General features: G+C 45.9%; 1 protein-coding gene across 4 annotated transcripts in view; it reads left to right on the plus strand.

Annotated features, from left to right (window-relative positions):
* ralgps1 (Ral GEF with PH domain and SH3 binding motif 1) overlaps window positions 1–19600 on the plus strand; it is a 729016-nt gene that overhangs the window by 635805 nt on the left and 73611 nt on the right. The window lies entirely within an intron of this gene.

The following is a 19600-nucleotide window of genomic DNA, read 5'->3' on the forward strand; positions in this document are numbered from 1 at the left end:
TACGTGTGTGTTTGGAAGCAGGTAAACTGCTGAGCACAGGGATCATTTGTGCTCAGGGAGGTTCCAGAGCAGTTTCCCTTTTGGCAGCTTGCTCACTCATTAGGCGGGAATTTGAGCGGGGAATCTGGATTAAGACCAGAACACGGGGTTGTGTGCGGGACACCAGAGGTCAGCAATGTGGGCAGGTTTATATCTGGGAGCCAAAGGTCCCGACTGCTTGTATTTTTCCTGCTCCCTGCATTTCAACTCTGATGGACGGCCACGGTGGCACAGCGGTAGAGTTGCTGCCTTACAGCGCCAGAGACCCGGGTTCAATCCAGACTACGGGTGCTGTCTGTACGGAGTCTACACGTTCTCCCTGTGACCACGTGGGTTTTCTCCGGGTACTACGGTTTCCGCCCACACTCCAAAGACGTACAGGTTTGTAGGTTAATCGGCTTGGTGTAAATGTAAATTGTCCCTTGTGTGTGTAGGATAGCGTTAGTGTGCGGGGATCATTGGTTGGTGCTTACTCGAAGGGCCTGTTACCGCGCTGTATCTGTAAACAAAACTAATCTAAACTCGCGGGGATGTCTGGAAAAAATATTGTCCCACAGTGTAACATGTATACAAAGTGACACACGATTGTCTTTGGGGTATGAGGAGTACCATCCTATAGTCAGGGCATAATGTAGAAACAAGGAAAATGCAGGTTTACAAAAAAAAAGGCACAAAGTGCTGGAGTAACTTAGCGGCTCAGGCAACATATCTGGGCTTTAGTTTAGTTTTATTGTCACATGTACCAAGGTACAGCAAAGGCTTTTAGTTTAGTTTAGAGATATCGATCGGTAGCAGGCCCTTCGACCCACCGAGTCCGTGCTGACCAGCGATCCCCACACACAATTTGCAAGTGTACCGGCCAATTAACATACAAACCTGTACGTCTTTAGAATGTAGGAGGGAACCGGAGCACCGGGAAAATCGCACGTAGACACAGGGAGAAGGTACAAACTCTGTACAGACAACACCCTTGGTCAGGATCGAACCCGGGTCTCTAACGCTGAGCCACTTTGTTGCATGCTAACCAGTCAGCAGAAAGACTATATGTGATTACAATCGAGCCATCCACAGTGTACAGATACAAGATAAAGGGAATAACGTTTTGTGCAATATAGTGTCCTGTAAAGTCCAATTAAATATAGACCAAGGAGGTAGATGGGAGGTCAGGAAGGCTCTCTCGTTGGTGATAGGATGGTTCCGTTGCCTGATAACCGCTGGGAGGAAACTGCACCTGAATCTGGAACATGGATAGTCAGGACACAATAGTGTCTGGCACGGTGGTGCAGCGGGTAGAGCTGCTGCCTCACAGCGCCAGAGACCTGGGTTCGATCCTGATCTCAGGTGCTGCCTGTGTGGAGTTTGCACACTCTCCCTGTGACTGCGTGGGTTTCCTCTGGGTGCTCCGGTTTCCTCTCACATCGCAAAGACGTGTGGGTTAGTAGTAAGTTAATTGGCCCTCAATAAATTGCCTCCAGTGTGTAGGGAGTGGATGAGAAAGTGGGATAACATGGAACTAGAGTGAACGGGTGATCGATGGTCAGCGTGGGCCGATGGGCCTACTTCCGTGCTGTATCTCTAAAAAATCCTAACCTAACCTGTACAGCACCAACTATGTTCCGAGGATCACAAGTTTTACTGTATATTTCTGAATAACGAACATATCAAAAAAAAGTTTATTTCTATTTCTGCGCTTCACACAGTGTTACTTTGATTCAGTTGGTAGCAACTTCTCTGCTACTCTGAAGACTGTGGTCCAAGTTTCCAACCTTATAAGCTATACGGTTTAAGTGAATGTTTATCATTGTCACTTGTACCGAGGTACATTCAAAAACTTTGTTCTGCATGCTATCCAAAGATCAGATAATACTCGACAGAAATAAAGTCAGGCCAAACTCAAGTGTAATAGTTAGAGCAAAGGGGAAGGTACAGAATGTAGAATCTAGTTCTCAGCATTGTAACGCAATGATACACGGTGATTCACGGCAATCGAAAGGATGAGTTACTTTTCTCTATCACCTTTCAGGATGGTTTAGTTTAGTTTAGAGATACAGTGCGGAAACAGGACTTTCGGCCCACCGAGTCCGTCCCGACCAGCAACCACCCAGACACTAGCACTATCCTACACACAGGGACAATCTTTACAGAGGCCAATTACTCTACATACTTGCACGTCTTTGGAATAGCATCGTAGAGTGATACAGTATGGAAACAGGCCCTTCGGCCCTACTGGCCCACATCAGCCAACATGTCCCATGCACACTAGCCCCACCTGTCTGGGTTTGGTCCATATCCCTTCAAACCTATCCTATCCATGTACCTGTCTAACTGTTTTGTAAACGTTGCGATAGTCCCTGCCTCAACTACCTTCTCTGGCAGCTCGTTCCATACCCCCACCACCCTTTATATGAAAAAGTTACCCCTCAGATTCCTATTAAATCGTTTCCCCTTCACTTTAAACCTATGCCCTCTGGTCCTCGATTTCCCTACTCTGGGCAAGAGACTCTGTGCATCTGTGAAGTGTGGGAGGAAACCGGAGCACCCGGAGAAAAACCAGGCGGTCACAGGGAGAACGTACTAACTCTGTACTGACAGCACCCGTGGTCAGGATCGAACTCGTGTCTCTGGTGCTGTGAGGCAGCAACTCTACTGCTGCGCCACCGTGCCGCCCCAAGTTCTTGGCAGCCAGTGATGAAATGTTGATGTAAAGCCTAGTGACAGATGCACAATATCAGTCATCTTCTACTTCTTCTTCTTTGGAGTTTTACGGCAGCCGGCATCCGCAATGTTGCATTGCTGCCACCTTCTGGCTTCATTCCACAGTACTCATGTCTTTACATTAGATCCTTTTTATAAGCCCAGAGGCCCTCAAGAAATCAAACAACAACTTTATTCCTTTTCCTTTCCCTCCACACTCTAGAATGTTCTTTACTGATATTTCTGTCATTCCAATTTTCCTCATTTCAATGATCATAAATCCTCTTTCTGTCTCATATCCCCTACATGCAACTAGGGCATGCTGAACTGTTTCCGGCTGATGGCATTCCTCACACAGCCCAGTAGGGTGTTTTCCCAATATTTTTTATGTGCTGTTCAGGTGAGCGTGTCCTATCCTCAATCTTGTTAATACTACCTGTTCCCTCCTGTTCCCCCCTCTTCTTGCTGTAATGCCCACTCTGTTTTGTAGCGAATAGAGGTGTCTCCCCTTTGTCTCCTGTTCCCAGTATTGTTGCCATTCCTGATTTATTTTCTTCCACACAATGTGTTTTCCTTCATATTTGGATAGTTGTAAGTTTACCTCTATGTTTCTTTTTTTTACAGCCTCCTTTGCTAATTTATCCACCTTTTCATTCCCTAGAACACCAATGTGTGCTGGGACCCACAACAAAGTCACGTCACTGCCCCTCCTTGTCACTTGGCTTAATAGTAGCAGGATTTCATAAACTATGTCAGGCCGCCTATGGGATGCACCAGACCCAATACTCTGGATTGCAGATAATGAGTCGCTACATATTACTATTATCTATATGGCTATGATATTCTGTCTTTAGGTCTGAATTTTTGTTCCTCCTTTTTGCCTCCCATATCTCCAGATCAACTTTTGGGATGTTCAGTAACCATATTGGCACAGATGGCCACAATACTGCAGGGCAGAACTCTTTATCCTCTACTCCCATGTCCCTTGCCACAACTCCTCCAACCCAGCCGAAGCTTCCAGACTGAGCCACCCCTCTCTCCCAGCACTCCTGTACTACCTGTTTTGTTGGGTGGTTCTCTCCATGACCCTTAAGGCTTAGCCAGTAATTAGCCATTAGTTGTCTGCGGCGCAGTCTCAACGGCATCTCCCCAGTTTCCACCTGTAGTGCACATACAGGTGACGTCCGCACACCTCCTATACAGACTCTTAGAGCTTCCGCTTGGACTTTGTCCAACTCGGACAACACTGACTTAGATGCTGACCCATAAGATATACTGCCATACTCTAGTCTGGATCTGATCAGTGATACATAGATACGTTTAAGAGATAATACATCTGCTCCCCACTCTAAACCTGCCAAGCATCTCATTACATTTATGGCTTTTTTGCATTTTTCAATTATTTTTGTAATGTGGACCCTCCATGTTAATCTGGAGTCAAAATGAACCCCCAGGAAACGGAAATCTTTTACTCTTTCCAAATTGTTGCCGTATAGTTTTAACTGGACATCCTCTTTAATTTTCTTCCTTGTGAAAACCATTGTCTTTGTCTTCTCTATAGAGAATTTAAAACCCCATTTCCCTCCCCACTTCCACCTGGGCTATCCCTTGCTGTACTTTTTCCACGATAAAATCTATATTCCTCCCCCTTCTCCATAGGCTGCCATCATCTGCAAAGAGTGATCGCCCCATCTCTGGTTGAATGTTTGCAAATATATCATTGATCATGATTGAGAATAGGATCGGGCTTATCGCACTTCCCTGGGGAGTTCCATTCTCGACTACACATTTACTAGAGATGTCTGATCCTATTTTAACTTGGATACTTCTATCGTTGAGAAAATCCATTATCCAGTTAAAAATATTTCCTCCTACTCCCATTGAATGCAGCTTTATTAGAAGACCTTCTCTCCACAACATATCGTAAGCCTTCTCTACATCAAAAAATATGGTGACTGCAGATTCTTTTTGACTTGTGCTTTCCTTATATCATCTTCCAAGCACAGAACTGGATCATTAGTACCTCTCCCTTTTCTAGAGCCACTCTGATAATTAGCCACTATACCTTTTTCTTCCATTAGATGCCTTAATCTTTCATTTACCATTTTTCCATCAGTTTACACATGTGTGCTGTTAAAGCTATAGCTCTATAATTTATTAGATTACTTGCATCTTTCCCTGGTTTCCTAATAGGCACAATGATTGCTTCCTTCCACCTCTCCGGTATTCGCCCTTCTTCCCACACCTTGTTATATAGTGCAAGTATCTTTTGGAGTCCCTCCTCACTTAGATGCTTTATCATTATGTAACAAATATCATCCTTCCCTGGGGCTGAGTTCTTACACTTGGCCAGAGCTCTCTTTAGCTCCCCCAAATTAAATGGAATATTGTACCTGTCCTCTGTGATACCTTTCCTTTGTAAGGCCTCAACATTTTCCTCTCTTGTTCTTTCCCTACCTCTTCTTCCTTCATCTGATAAGTTGCGGGAGCTGTGAACCCTACTAAAAGTGTTAACCATTAGTTCTGCTTTGTCTTTATTTGAGACTACAGTTTGATCTCCATTTGTTAGGATAGGATAACTCCACTCCCTTTTATCACCTTCCATTTTTTTAATCATCCCCCATATTTCCCCTACCTGTGTTGTGCTTCCAATTGAATCACAATACTTCCTCCAATATGCTCTTTTTGTCTGTCTTATAGTCCTCCTTACAATTGCCTGAGCCTGTTTGTAATTAATCATGTGTTGGTACTTATGAGTTATTTTTAATAATCTGAATGCTCTGTTTCTATTCACCACCGCCTCTTTACATTTATTGTCCCACCACGGCACAGCTTTCCTTTTTGATCTTCCTTTACTTTTAGGTATGGAAACTAATGCTGCTCTTTTGATACTTTCTGACAATTTATTCTCAAAGCTTTCTATATCTGTCTCTTCTTGTATCGGTTTTACATATCTATCACTTTCCTCCTTAAATTTCTCCCAATTAGCCTTTCCAAACACCCATCGTCCACTTCTGTTTTCTTTACTCATAATTAAAGTAACATTTATTTTGCATAGCACAGGATGATGATCACTTCCTATGGTACCCTTTTCATATACTTCCCAGTCACACTTAGCAGCAATCCTATTAGAAACAAGTGTAAGGTCCAACACAGACTCCTTCCCTGTCCTAACATCTACCCTGGTCTTCTTTCCATCATTTACACATACTAGATTACCATCATTTAATAATTCCTCAATTACCTGCCCATTATTATCTGACTTTGCACTGCCCCATAATGTATTATGTGCGTTAAAGTCCCCACACCAAATAACATTAGATTTGCTCTGGCCTTCTACTTCCTGTAACTTACTGACCTCTAATCGCTTACATGGATTATAGTAATTTATTACCACTATTTTCCTCCTCTCAGACCACACTTCTATTACCACATATTCCTGTTCCTGCCCAATTCCTAATACCCTGTATGGTATCCCTTTTTTAATGAAAGTGGCACAACCCCCTCCTCCCCCATTTCCCCTATCACATCTCACTGCAACATAATCATATAGAACAAAATCTAAACTTGGTTTCAACCAGGTTTCCTGGATACATACGACATCTGGTTTTTCCTTCCTACTGTCTATGAATTGCTTAAAGTCTTGCCCATTGGCTAACAAGCTTCTTGCATTCCATTGTAGGATTATCATTAATATTATTAACCCACACATGTTGACTCTTGGCTTGCCTGGATACTGAGACCATCATGTATTTCCTCCCACTTCAATCCTGCCATGCCCAAGTGGTGGACTGCAGCCTTTACAATGATTTGGATCCTTTTTGTTTTGGATTTTACTTCTGCTGTCGCATTTATTACTCCTGCTATAAATATAACCAGGTTTTTCTTTTCTTTCCATATACTCTTATCTTTTTCTTTTATTGTCTCCATTATGCCCACATCTTGCTCCCTCCTGATCCTTCTTTCATTCATCTGTTTTGTAGGGTCAGCCCTTTTTGCTGCCTCTGCATAGGAGACCTTTTCCTTCACTCTTATGTTTTGTACTTCAGCTTCACATTTCATCACCTCACAGCCCCAGTAAGCCACACTATGCTCTCCTCCACAATTACAGCACTTTGGTCTGACCCCCTCTCCACACTGACCATATTCATGGTCCCCACTACACCTTGCGCATTTCCTCGCCCCCTTGCACATTTTAGCTATATGCCCAAATTTCTGACATTTGAAGCACCTCATTGGTTTGGGTACGTACTCTCTTATGCTATATCGTATGAATCCAAAATGGACCACTTTTGGAAGGGATTCTGTCTTGAATTCGACCAGGACTGACTCAGTTTCCTCTTTCTTTGCTCCTTTGGTCATTCTTTTGGCATTCATAATTAATTCACATCTCTTCCTGAGTTCCTCAACCAGTTCACTCATATTAACTTTTGAGAGGGATTCCATAGATAACCCCTCCTCCGTTCTCCCACTCTCACTACTTTGATTATTTTGGTTTTGTCAATCTTGTTCATTTTCATTGCCTTTTCAACTTGAGCCTCACTGTTGCACCCTATTAGCATGTTTCCATCCTCCAGCACTCTTGCATACTTTACTTCCCCAACCTGGGCCCTGATTATTTTTGTCAGCTTCAATGGATCTATCTTCTTTACTCCTCCTTCTCCTTCAAACCTCACCACTACATTTAACGAAATTTCCTTTTCTGGTTCCTTGTCTTCACTCTCCGATCCACCAGTATTGTTTTTCCTTCTTTTACGGCTGCTCTTCCTGGGACTACCCCGTGCTCCCACGGTTTCCCACTCCTTCTCAATACTTTCTTCGTTATCCTCTCTTCCACTGGCCTCCATACCACTAGACCCACTCTCTCCCTGCTCTCCTATCATTTTGTAACAGCAGGGAATAGTGCCAGAGCACCGTTTACCGGACCTATACAGGCCGTCGGCCGATACCCCGATACAATATGCCCTCCGCGTCTGCGACGACCACCTCACCCCCACGGTATGCCTTCTTTACTCCGGGAGCCGTCTGCAATCAGCCACCTCCTTTTCGACCGTCCGCTTCAGGTCCAAACGCCTGCAATCTAGCCAAATACTTTCCTGCTCTCCTCTTCGTCCCCTAATCACTCATATCAGTCATCATTGAACTGAGTTTAATTTAATTGAAGGCTCTTGAAATGGATATGAAACATTTCAGGGAGGTTTGCTCTGTGAACATTTCTAATGAACAAGTTAACTACTTAGTATAAACAAAAAATTGAAGATGCTGGTTAATAAACAAAAGAACACAAAGTGCTGGAGTAACTCAGCAGGTCAGGCTGCATCTCTGGAGAACATGGATAGGTGACATTTCTGGGCGAGACACTTCTTCAGACCCTTCAGTAGTTAAATAGATAACTGTGTTCATCCCGTTTTTTAATGACTTTTCCAGCCACTGACCATGTATCAGGGTTGACCACAGTCAAAAGAGGTCATTGAAGAGCACTTTGTGAAGCTGAAAAGAAGTGTTTGTTCTGTCAGCAAAGACAACATATCAGCCTGCTTATCTTCACAGCGATCCCTTTACTCCTCCGACTTAAAGAGATCCCCAGGCCTGTGAGTGGGCGGCGCTGGCCACAAATCACTCAGCTCACAGCATCGTTTATCCAGAGGGTGAAGAGTTTCAATGTCTCTGTGTGACTGGGCATCTGCAGGGAAGTGGCATCATTTAATCAGCGCTTCCATGTCCCTTTGAGGCACAAGCAAGGGGGGGGGGGGGGGAGAGAGGATGAATCACAAAGGAAAAAGATGACAGATAGACACTCTCCACAAAGTATTTCTTCCCGTGTCATGCTCTCGTGAACTCCGTCAGATCAACTTTTAACTGCATTTTAAATCTGCCTTTCGAACACATGGCCCATACGGGCCGGGGGGCCTGTTCTTGTGCTGCACTGTGATATGTTCTGTGTATAGCAGCGATGTAGAAATTCATAGTTTGCTTTTCAAAGTGTGTCAGTTGGTGGAGGGTCCGTCGTGTATGGCATTTGCTCCTGTAAACTTCTACATGAGAAGTGTGGCAGAGCGGCGCGGCGGGTAGAGCTGCTGCCTCACGGCGCCAAAGCCCCGAGTTCGATCTTGACCTCCGGGCGCTCCTGTCTGTGTGGAGTTTGCATGTTCTCCTCATGACCGCGTGCCTTTCCTCCAGTTGCTCCGGTTTCCTCCCACATTCTAAAGACGTGCGGGTTTGTAGGTTAATTGCTCTCTGTAAATTGCCCCCTAGTGTGTAGGGAGTGGATGAGAAAGTGGGATAACATAGAACTGGTGTTAACTGGTGATTGATGGTCAGTGTGGACTCAGTCGGCCAAAGGCCTGTTTCTGTGCTGTATCTCTAAATACAAAATAAAAATGAATGCCAGTGTAACACAGGAGGCCAAGGAGTGTACGGGAGGCCATGGGCCCTAGTTATCCCTGCCTTTTTGTATTTTGTTTTATGTTATGCGTCTGTCTTTGGGCTGGAATTGACTTTTTGGGGCCAAAGTCGACCAAACGCAAGACAACAGCAATGGCTTTCGAGCTTATTTAGAAAAGTTACGACTTTGTGGCTGATTGAGTGCTATAAATGTAACAGGCCACAAATTAAGCCTATTAATGCCACGTGTCTGCGGCAGGATATTTGGGGCAGATTGAACACCAGTGGCACGGGCACAGTACCCAGAATCTAATTATCGTAAAGATAAGGTGCTGGCACGAGGGCAGTTATCGATAAAACACCTGGCCCCGCACATAACCCTTGAGGTAAAATTAAGTCAAAACAATTTGCTGGCGGCCTCATTTTGTAGATCCACGGGGAGTTTTATTTGACTTCTGTGGGCCCTGCAGCGCACTCTGATTTATTCAACCTGCAGGCTAGTATTTTCAAAGTCTCTCAGACACACACAACTCTCCCTGACCCTCTAACGATGATAGGAAAAACAATCTGCCAGCATACCTCTGCGTCTGCCATCCAGTCTGCTTGCTCTGTACTCTGGTATTGAAACTTAGTGTGAACATAAAATAACGTGCCCATTCGCCTTGCAGCGTGGAATTAGGCAATAGCGCTCACCCTGAAACAACAGCCTGCTGCTATTCATCACATATTTAATGAACAGATATGCTCCCCGCCATATTAATATGCAGTGAGGGTGTGAAAGCTTCAGCCTTTGTTGATAATGCCTTTAGCCTCTAAGTCAGACCTCCCGGGCAATATACCGCAGATGCAGTGCATCTGAAATAAATTCTGGAGATACTTAGAAGGTTAGGCAGCATCTGTGGGGGCTGAGAGCAAGAGAGTTAATGTTGTGGAGACAAGGAACTGCAGATGCTGGTTTACAACAACAAAAAAGACACAAAGTGCTGGAGTAACTCAGCAGGCCAGGCAGCATCCCTGGAGAACATGGATAGGTGACGTTTCGGGGCATCAGAAGGAACCTCTTCCAGAGTCTGAAGAAGGGTCCTGACCCGAAAGGTCACCTATACATTTTCTCCAGGGATGCTGCCTGACCCGCTGAGTCAAGAAACGACAGCAGAATTAAACAATGTCAGATTAAATAGTTTTACCAGATAATCAGATGTCACCTGATTCTATTATAAGTAAAGCTATAAAAACTTTGGAAGTATTGCTGACTGATTTTGTGCTTTAGTAATGCTATATAATTTTCATTTCTTAACTAATTGTCCATTGAACTTGCATATAATTAGGTGTAACGCCAGTTCTTGACACAGGCCCTCAGTGTTGGCCTCTGGGCTCTCATAATAAAATAATTGCACGTGTGATAATTGCTGTTCAACCTCATCACTTTGAGATTGTCCTTGTTTTATAAGATCACAAATCTTAGCCAATGTGTTTGATTTGTCCTGTGTTATACCGAACAGCGAAAGGCCTGGATAGAGTGGATGTGGAGAGGATGTTTCCACTAGTGGGGGAGTCTAGGACCAGAGGCCACAGCCTCAGAATAAAAGGACGCACCTTTAGAAAGGAGATGAGGAGAAATGTCTTTAGCCAGAGGGCGGTGAATTATTTGCCACAGATGGCTGCGGAGGCCAAGTCAAAGGATCATTTTAAGGCGGAGATTGACAGATTCTTGATTAGTACGGGTGTCGGGGGTGATGGGGAGAAGGCAGGAGAATGGAGTTAGGAGGGAAAGATAGATCAGCCATGATTGAATGCAGAGTGGACTCAACGGGCTGAATAACCTAATTCTGCTCCTCTGAACGTACGGTATCTGTGTCCATTGGAAGGTTGTTTTTGATGGGGAAGAGTTCTGAGTTTATCAGCACCTCATACAGTTTCTGTAAATCTTCAGATAATCAGACAGTGGAATCTCTGTGGAGGGAAGGGATAACATAAGTTACGCAGACACCAAAGACTGGAGGCTGAAATCTTGACCAATTTAAAAAAATGAACTGCTGGAGTAATGGCCCTGTCCCACGGTACGAGTTCATTCCAAGAATTCTCCCGAGTTTGCCCAGATTTGAACTTGGAGATTTACGGTAATGGCCGCTCGTCGGTACTCGTGGCTCTCGTGGACATGTTAAAATATCTTCACGAGTCTTCCTGAGTACCTGCCGTTAGCGAGTCTTCCCGAGTACCTGCCGTCAGCGGTACGAGCCGCTAAGAGACGTCCCCGAGCTCCGGTGTACCCGCTACGTTCATTCTCCATGCTTACCATGAGTTTGATTTTTTTAACTCGGGAGAGCTCCTGGAATGATTTCGTACCATGGGACAGGGCCATTACTCAGCGGGTCAGGCAGTATCTTAGGTTTTTTTTAGTTTAGAGATACAGAACGGAAACCTTAAAGCTATGCCCACTAGTATTTGATAGTTCCATCCTCGGAAAAAGGTTCCCTCTGTCTGCCTTATCTCTGCCTCTTATCATTTTATAAACTTCTATCAGGTCTCCCCTCAACCTCCAGCATTGCAGAGGAAACAATCCAAGTCTGTCCAACCTCTCCCTGTAGCTGAAACCCTCTAATCCAGGCAGCATTCTGGTAAACCTCCTCTGCACCCGCTACAAAGCATCCATACATGCTTCCTGTAATGGGGCGACCAGAACTGCACGTAGTATTCTAAAGATAGTAAAATCATTGCAGAGGAAACAATCCAAGCCTGTCCAACCTCTCCAACGTAGTATTCTTTAGATGGCGGCGCTGTCTTAGCAGCTGCGGCTCGCCTGCAGTCCGTCTTTTTTTTTCTTTTTTGTGTTGTTCTTTTGTCCTGTTTGAGTTCATTTTTGGTTTATTGTGTATGTGTGTGGGTGGGGGGGAGTAAACATGGTTTTGGTCTCTTATTTCTGGGGGATGTGACTTCTCTGGTCGTATCCCCCGTCTCCGTCTCCGCCTGCGCCGAGGCCTAATAGTGGAGCTGGCGGCCTCGGAGCTGCGGCAGTGGCGACCCGACCGTGGCGACCCGACCCCGGAGCGGGCAGCGGCATTGGCGACCCGAACTCGGCGCAAGCAGCGGCTGCGGCGACCCGAACTCGGTGCAAGCAGCGGCTGCGGCGACCCGACCCCGGCGCGGGCAGCGGCAGTGGCGACCCGACCCCGGAGCGGGCAGCGGCAGCGGCAGCAGCCACCAGACCTCGGAGCGGGCAGCGACTGCGGCAGTAGCGATCCGACCTCGGAGGACCTGCCGCGGGCCCGGTGGACGACATCGTCGGGAGCTCGCAGGTTGGTGACCTGTTCTGCGGAGCTCCTGCGACAACAGCTGTGTCCTCTGGGCTGGAGGGCCGCAGCTGCGGCGGCTTCGTCCACCCCGGGCCGCGGAGCTGAACCGGCCCGTTCGCGGAGCTTGGATTCAGCCGCGGGACTGACATTACTTACCATCGCCCGGCGGGGTCACAACATCCGAAGCCTGGATCGCCTCGGCGCAGAGGGAGAATAAGAAGGAAAGAGACAAAAACTTAAGACTTTTGCCTTCCATCACAGTGAGGAGTATTCAACTCACTGTGGTGGAAGTTAATTTGTGTTTTTTGTGTATGTTTTTGCCATTTTTTACTATATGTAGGACTGCAAGGCAACAAAATTTCGTTCAGACCGCAAGGTCTGAATGACAATAAAGGCTACTTTACTTTTTACTTTACTTTTACTTAAATAAGGTCCAACCAAATTCCTATAGAGCTGCATCTTGACTTCCTGCCTGTGATACTGAATGTCTCGATTCATAAAAGCAAGCATATCTTGTGTCTTCTTTACCACTTAGGGGTCAAGTAGCATCTGCAGAGGGAGCAGGATCAGGATAAAGAATCTGGAACATTGCCGATTCCCTCCACAAATGCTGCCTGACCCACTGAGTTCCCCCAACACTTTGGTATTTTTCTCATTATTCCAGCATCAGTGGGAAAGATATATGTCTATAGACAATGGACAATAGGTGCCAGGAGTAGGCCATTCGGTCCTTCAAGCCAACACCACCATTCAATGCGATCATGGCTGATCATCCGCAATCAGTACCCCGTTCCTGCCTTCTCCCCGTATCCCCTGACTCCACTATCTTTAAGAGCTCTATCTAACTCTCTCTTGAAAGCATCCAGAGAACCGGCCTCCACCGCCTTCTGAGGCAGAGAATTCCACAGACTCGCAACTCTTTGAGTGAAAAAGTTTTTCCTCATCTAAATGGCTTACCCCTTATTCTTAAATTGTGGCCCCTGGTTCTGGACCACCAACATCGGGAATATTGGGGGAGTGCAGACATTTTTCTGCCTCTAACGTGTCCAAACCCTTAATAATTTTAAACGTTTCAATAAGATCCCCTCTCATTCTTCTAAATTCAGTATACAAGCCCAGCCTCTCCATTCTATCAACATATGACAGTCCCGCCATCCCGGGAATTAACCTGGTGAACCTACGCTGCACTCCCTCAATCTACCATTTATCATAAACCATATCATTCTGGTCTGCCTCAGGCTGACATTTCGATCTTCATTTATAAGTTGGTCGACCTTCCTCGCCTTACCTAAAGCAGGATTGGTGAGTTTTGCCAAATGCGGAGTACTTGTAAGATCTTCATGTATTGGCTGCCTGCGCTTTTAACCTGAAGTGTGTAGGAAGGAACTACAGATGCCGGTTTAAGCCGAAGACAGACACAAAAAGCTGGAGTAACACAGCGGGACAGGCAGCATCTCTGGACGGAAGGAATAGGTGACGTTTCGGGTCAAAACCCTTCCTCAGACTGATGCTTTGCTTTCTTTATGAGATATTCATAACACTAAATCTGTTCAATTACAAGCCTTCCTATTATTGTCACTATATCATTCATCAAACCCTATCTCTTCCCCCTCCCATGTGGGCCCCAAGTTACAGTGACAGTAACTTGTTGAAGTATGCCATCCACTTTTACAAGCTGATTGTCTAAATGTTGAGTTTCCCACAGATTTGCCGGAAAAAAACCTTTAACCATTTATTACCCCATTTTGTTTATAACTAAAATGAGTATAATCAAGGACCAGTCTCACACCCGGTCACTCCCTCTTCTCCCCTCGCCCATCAGGCAACTGAACCGTACTCGCACCTGCTGGAGAGCAGTTCTGACCGCCTATCTACCTCATTGGTAATCTTCGAAATATCTTTAATTGGACTCTTTCAATAAACATTATTCCCATTATCTTGTTTCCACATCCATAGACACTCACGAGGTCATAATAATAATAATAATAATAAATTTTATTTATGGGCGCCTTTCAAGAGTCTCAAGGACACCTTACAAAAATTGAGCATGTAGAGGTAAAACATGTAAGGGGAATGAAATAAATAGTAGAGACATGACTAGTACACAAAGTAAAGACAGAATTCAATACAAAACACAGTATGAGGCAATTAATGCACAGATGAAAAGGGACGGGGACGTGGGGCTAAGGATAGGCAGAGGTGAAGAGATGGGTCTTGAGGCGGGACTGGAAGATGGTGAGGGACACGGAATTGCGGATCAGTTGGGGGAGGGAGTTCCAGAGCCTGGGAGCTGCCCTGGAGAAGGCTCTGTCCCCAAAACTGCAGAGGTTGGACTTGTGGATGGAGAGGAGACCGGCTGATGTGGATCTGAGGGACCGTGAGGGTTGGTAGGACGAGAGGAGGTCAGTGAGATATGGGGGGGCCAGATGGTGGAGGGCTTTGTAGGTGAGGACCAGGATTTTGTAGGTGATCCGGTGGGAGATGGGAAGCCAGTGAAGTTGTTTGAGGACTGGAGTGATGTGATGCCAGGATTTGGTGTGGGTGATGAGTCGGGCGGCTGCGTTCTGGACCAGTTGGAGTCGGTTGATGTAGGTGGAGCTGATGCCAAGGAGAAGTGAGTTGCAATAGTCCAGTCGGGAGGACCTCATATCCTATGTTCTATTGTAAGGCCATGACCTCACTTCCTATGTTCTATCGCAAGGCCATGACCTCACTTCCTATGTTCTATCGCAAGGCCATGACCTCACATCCTGTGCTCCCGTCGCCAGGTTGTGACCTCATATCCTGTGGTCCATCAAGAGATTTCCTCTCTCAGTAATGTATTTACAAGTAGTTTGCTCCACATTAAATATGGCTGCCTTAATCACGCTGAGGGAAAAGGAGCTCCATCCAGATGACGGGATCACTATTCTGGCTCTCTGTGTCTGGAAGTTGTGGGATCGTCCCGTTGTACAAGACGTAGCATAGGTTTGGGCACCATAACTGAGGAAGGATGCGCTGGCTCTGGAGAGGATCCAGAGGAAGTTTACTAGAATGATACCAGGAATTATTAGGCTAACCTGTGATGAGCGTTTGTCGGCACTGGGCCTGTCCTCGCTGGAGTTTAGAAGAATGAGAGGGAACCTCATTGAAATGGATCAATGAGGTCCCCAAGTCAATGGATATTTTTAAGGCAGAGATAGATAGGTTCTTGATTAGTACAGGTGTCAGAGGTTATGGGGAGAAGGCGGGGAGTGGGGTTAGGAGGTAGTGATAGATCAGCCATGGTTGAATGGCGGAGTAGACTTGATGGGCCGAATGGCCTAATTCTACTGCTATTCCTTATGACCTTAAGACGCTGCTGTGCCAAGCATAGGCTGGAAATCTTGTGCTGTGCTGGGATTGGAAGAGGCAGAGAGAATAAGAGGAGATGTGAGGAAACATTTTTACCCAGAAAATGGTTGCAGTCTGAAGCACAATGCCAGAGAAGGTGGTGGAATCAGGAACGCACACAATATTTAAACAGCATCAGGAGTCTCTTGAATCTCTGAGGTGGAGAAGCCTAGAGCCCAAGGACTGGTAAATGGGATAGTTTCAGATGGTGCAGTCGGTGTTGTACTGTTGGTGGAGCAACTTTCCTGATGAGGCGTCCAAACAGAGCCCAGCGATGAGAAAGATCAGAGAGGTGGCCAGATTCTGCGAAAGGCAGAGAAGCTCCCTCCCCACCACCCTGGGCTATTACACCCACAGTCAACAAGTTACCATGTTGCTGTAACTTACGGGAACTTGCTGAGGTGTTCCTACATCTCAACTTAATCAACTTGGGGTGGGAGATTGCAACCTTCATGTGGTCCGCCCTGTTTCGACAAATGCAATCAACCGGGTGTGCACAATCAAATAAGATCAAATAAAACAAGTTGTCCTACAACTTTAGGCTGTGCACGCCATACGCAAGAAAAAGAAGAAGAAGTTAATCAACTGTAAAACAAACTGAAGAATCACACTGTAAGGGAAGGTTTACAAGGACTGGAAAATTGTAGCGGTGTGGAACGTTTGAGTCGGCTGAGGTTGTTTTCTTTGGCATTGTGGAACTTGGATGGAAGACTTGGTTGAGACGTAGAAAACTATGAAAGCCTACACAGTGTAACAGGAAAGGCCAGAGCTAGGGGTTCAGAAAGCAGAGGGCATGAATTGAAAGTTATTTGTTGGAGGATTGGAGGGGAGATACTTTCATCGAGGGAGTGGCGGCAGGCTGGGTCTCAATGCCTGAGAGGCTGGACGAGGCAGAGAAAGAGGCTGAGAGGGGTGTGAGGAAAATGGCATTAATCTCCTGCATGGATGACATTCCTTCTACTGGTTGATTCTGCATGTGTTGGACCATCAAATAAGCTCGCATCCACAGAGACTATTATTGTTATTGTTACCATATTATTGGTTTTTGTGTATACGTATGTATGTGTTTGCATGTATATATATCAGATATATATATCATAATCATAATAATACTTTATTAGCCAAGTATGTTTTGCAACCTACGAGGAATTTCATTTGCCAAGTCAGTCATACCAATAAAACACACCAGAACACACAAAATACATTTTAACGTAAACATCCACCACAGTGACTCCTCCACATTCCTCACTGTGATGGAATGCGAAAAAAAGTTCAATCTCTCCCTTCTTTGTCCTCCCACTGTCGGGGGCCTCTAACCTTCCGTTGACGGGACGATCTTGCTCCTGGAGCCGGTGGTGGGCCTCCTCGTTGGGGCGATTAAGCTCCTGCATCGGGTGGGGTGAATCTCAGCGCCCCCATGCTGGGCGATCTACTCCGGGTCAGGGCTAGTAGAACATCGGGCAGCTTTTGGAGCTTCCTGACGTCGATCTCAACCCGAGACTGCGAGCTCCTCAATGTTAAAGTCCGCAGGCCGCCGTTGGAGCGTCGATCCCAGGTTGGCTCCGATGGTAAACATAATACTGGGGCTCAAAGTCAGTCCCAAGCAAGGCCTCCAGCTCCATGATGGTAGGCCGCAGAGTGACCGGAGATACGACCCGGAAAACAATCGCATCTCCGGCAAGGTAAGAGATTGAAAAAAAGTTTCCTCGACCCCCTGCCCACCCCCCACATAAAACAAACCAGAGAACATTTATACATACTTTCTAAATACTCTAAAAATAACAAAAAAAACACAAAAAGGACAGACGGACTGTAGGCGAGGCTGCCATCGAAGCTCCATATGGTGGTTCGTACACATATATAGATTATATATAATCTGTTCTTATGTGTATTTCTGAATATGTGCAGATATTAACACACACTTTTTTTTCTCTCATTTACTATATTGTTTACAGAGTATTATGTTTACATCGAAGATAGACAAAAAGCTGGAGTAACTCAGCTGGAGAGAAGGAATGGGTTGAGTTGAGACCCTTCTTCAGATGTGTCTGAAGAAGGGTCTCCACCCGAAACGTCACCCATTCCTTCTCCCCAGAGATGCGGCCTGTCCCGCTGAGTTACTCCAGCTTTTTGTGTCTATCTTCAGTTTAAACCAGCATCTGCAGTTCCTTCCAACACACTACGTAGAGCTGTGCTGCTGCAAGTATAATTTCTTGTTCTATCTGGGACATATGGCAATAAAACACTCTTGACTCTCTTATCTATCTCCTCTATCTAGGAGTGTGAGACACCACCAATAAATGCTGTGTGTCTCTCAGATCTCCGAGCTGTAAATCTGTGATGTTATACATTTTTTCGATTATTATATTTCTCTGTGTGTTTTGCATTTTCCAGCAAGCTAAGCTGCTGCAAGTAAGAATTTTATTGTTCCATTGTTGGTACAGTAAATATGACAATTGCTCCCCATCCCCCCACTCGTAACAAGGGCAGAGTCCCCTTGTCCTCACCTCCCACCCTACCAGCCGTCACGTACAACAACTAATCCTCTGGCATTTTCGCCACCTCCAACGTGACCCCACCACTTGCCACATCTTCCCATCTCCTCCCCTGTCTTCTTTCCGCAGAGACCGCTCTCTCCGGAACTCCCTGGTCAATTCGTCCCTTCCCACCCGAACCACCCCCTCTCCGGGCACTTTCCCTTGCAACCGCAAGAAGTGCTACACTTGTCGCTTTGCCTCCCTCCTTGACTCCATTCAAGGACCCAAGCAGTCTTTCCAGGTGCGGCAGAGGTTCCCTGCACCTCCTCCAACCTCATCTATTGCATCCACTGCTCTTGGTGTCAGCTGATCTGCATCAGTGAGACCAAGCGTAGGCTTGGCGATCGCTTCGCCGAACACCTCCGCTCGGTTCGCAATAACCAACCTGATCTCCCGGGGACTTCAACTCCCCCTCCCATTCCGAATCCGACCTTTCCGTCCTCGGCCTCCTCCGTGGCCAGAGTGAGGACCCCCGTAAATTGGAAGAGTAGCACCTCATATTTCGCTTTGGGCAGTTTGCACCCCAGCGGAATGAACATTGACTTCTCTAATTTCAGGTAGTCCTTACTTTCTCCTCACCTTCTCAGGTCTCCCTCAGCCCAATGGCTCCACCTCTTCCTTTCTTCTTCCCGCCCCCCTCCTCCCCACTCTCACATCAGTCTGAAGAAGGGTTTCGGTCCGAAACGTTGCCGGGTTTCTCCAGCATTTTTGTCTACCTATGACAATTAAACACTTGACTCTCGACCCTCTCTTGATGAATTAAGGATGAATGAATGAATGAATTCATATTGTGTGTGCCAAAAAGGATATAATGCGATATCAATCGGGAATTGGAGAACGACTTTTGAAATTGACAACCAGGAAAGAAAACTGTCTTGTAAAAGCAGTCCAGGGAAAGAAAAAACATTCCATGTAACCTCCATGCAATAATCAGACACATTGCCTCTTAGGAACACTATTTGTCAGTTTCAGTGTGGATAGCAACTGAAATTGATGAGCAATCCCTTCTATTGATGCTTGTGCAAGGATACTCTGCTAAATTATGCGCCTTCACTATTTTAGCCTCTAGTAACAAACATAAAACAAAAATTATTAAAACAAAAATTATCCTTGAAAATCCTGAGGGAAAAATAAACAATGTTATTGTAGAGGTAGAGTTGCTGCCACACAGTGATCCTGACTACGGGCGCTGTCTGAACGGAGTTTGTACGTTCTCCCCGTGATCTGCGTGGGTTTCCTCCGAGATCTTCGGTTTCCTCCCACAGAGGTACAGGTTTGTAG

The sequence above is a fragment of the Amblyraja radiata genome, chromosome 32, assembly GCF_010909765.2.
Source record: "Amblyraja radiata isolate CabotCenter1 chromosome 32, sAmbRad1.1.pri, whole genome shotgun sequence".
Lineage (NCBI taxonomy): Eukaryota > Metazoa > Chordata > Chondrichthyes > Rajiformes > Rajidae > Amblyraja > Amblyraja radiata.